The 2,150-nt window shown below is 41.8% G+C and overlaps 1 long non-coding RNA gene across 1 annotated transcript; it reads left to right on the plus strand.

Moving 5' to 3' along the window:
* The first annotated feature begins 299 nt into the window (after positions 1–299).
* On the plus strand, positions 300–758 carry LOC115967806. Its single transcript, XR_004086554.1, has 3 exons — positions 300–373; positions 512–622; positions 733–758. It is a non-coding gene; the product is annotated as an uncharacterized LOC115967806 (long non-coding RNA).
* The last annotated feature ends 1,392 nt before the right edge of the window (positions 759–2,150 follow it).

Consider the following 2,150-nt stretch of genomic DNA (forward strand, 5'->3'; position numbering starts at 1 on the left):
AAAGTTGGATATCTTGGACGGTTGGACGCCAGAAAATCACTATCGATGGACTGAATCTAAGTGTTAAACATTTCTAGGTTTAGACCATCGATAATGATTTTCTGGAGTCCAACCGTCCAAGATATCCAACTTTAGAACCTCGTCAGCCTTTTCATCAGTTTCCTTGGACCCTACCTCTGAGGTCCACGAAAATGGAGGTGTATCATAAGAAGTCGGGTAGGTGTATTCAATCGATAAGTGGACCAAATGGGGACTGTATGCCCGTCAGCTACTCTAGCTCAGTACATGGTCTTCTTCTTCGGGCTCTATCTGGTTGCTTTGGGGACTGGTGGGATCAAACCTTGTGTTGATCAGTACTGCCTTGATGATTTAGGTTAGTTTTTAGTGCGTGTAGCGCTGCTGCTTGGTTTTCTTTCCTTTTTGGGTGGACATCATACTATGTTGCTTTTGTCATGGTTTTATTTCAGCGCAAACGGCTTCTCATTTATTGAAATATCTTTGATATGGGTAGGAGCTCGCAGAACCATCGATAAGAGATGCATTTTTTTCTTGCATTCAACAAGGTGCAGATCATGTGATTGTAAGCCCATTTTTTCTCTTCCTTGGACGACACTGGCATCAGGTAGCTCGGCTTACTTTCCTCTGGTGCCTTGATTATAGATATACTGTACAGAATTGGTGACTAGATTGATTTTTTTTTTTTTAATAAAAATGCTTTGTGTCACTTTACAGGATATTCCTTCGTTAGCTGCTGAAGCTGTAAAAGAACACCCTGATGTGTCATATATCGTTACTGCACCTCTTGGTCTGCATGATCTACTTGTGGTATCAAATTTTATCCTTTTCCTTCTATTGGGCGAACATCCGAATGAATGTCTCTAAAGCTTTGCCAAAAGTTTAAATTATGCTTAACTTTCTGATTGGGCTATGTGCTCTAATTTTATAGTGCTTGCTAGTTTTTTAATCTTCACACCATTTATATTTTGCAAATTGTTCCTCATTATTGCTCTTTGTGGGGAACTTATTAATTTGAACTCAAGTTCTCTCCATGGAGAGATCTGGGAAATGCCATTGAACTGTTTTCCCTTTCTTCACAAGTGGTACTGTTATATAATACTCTTGATTTATTAAATTAAAACTAGACCCCATTTGGGGCCAATCTGGAGTAATCGAGTAACCCCTGCTTTAACATTTTAGTAATATTTAGATGGAGATGCATATGTATCCTTCTTAAATGAAATCTATTTGCTTAATTTTTTAGCTAAAATGAAATTTGTGTTAGTGGTGCTGATCTGGATGGAACTTGTAAGGTTGAATTTATTCAACCATCTAATTGGCTTTATTCCGTGCCAAATTTGCTTGTAATTCAGCATTTAGTAACCCTGTATTTAGGTGGGTTTGATGTAAGGGTAGTGAGTGAGATAGAGTGAAGTTTGCTCAAGAGTGTGCAAGAAAACAGAGACTCGCGGCTGGGACTCGCGGGTGACTCGCGGCTGCAAGCCGCCAGAAGCTGCACACGTGCCAAGCATGCTGGAAGATGAACAGTCATGCTAGCTGGAGCACTACAGGACAAAACAGGACAGCTGGCCATACGGTTATCTCGCGACTGGATCTCGCGACTTAGTCAAGCCGCGAGGTCAAGCCGCGAGCCACCCCTGTTTTGTAAAAACCTGACGTTTCACATTCCTCTCCACTCCAGTATAAATACCCCTATTACCCACGATTGAAAGAGAGCTTCCAGAGAGAATTTTGAGAGAGAAACCCTAAAGAAAAACCAGATTGTTTCACCCACAATCTCTACCTTAGAATCTCTTCAAATTCCTCAACTCTCTTCCTCTCCATTGTCAAATCCTTGAGAGGCATTATACCAAACCTGGTTCTCACCATCATCATCACTGTGAGACAGTTGTTTGGATTTCTGGGAAGCAGTTAGGAAGGAGCCAATCTTCATTGGTTGATGCTACGGTCTAGTAGCGGAATCCGGGAAGCTAGAAAAGAAAAAGGTTCGGCGCAACCTCGTTGGAGCAAGAAGCTTGGAGGGCTTAGGTGCACTGGGTAGATTAGGCTTGGAGGGTCTATTGCTGTCCTTGTATCCCAACTATATTTTCTAGTGGATTGATTACCGCTTGGAGGGTGGCGGAGAGGTTTTT

The sequence above is a fragment of the Quercus lobata genome, chromosome 11, assembly GCF_001633185.2.
Source record: "Quercus lobata isolate SW786 chromosome 11, ValleyOak3.0 Primary Assembly, whole genome shotgun sequence".
NCBI lineage: Eukaryota > Viridiplantae > Streptophyta > Magnoliopsida > Fagales > Fagaceae > Quercus > Quercus lobata.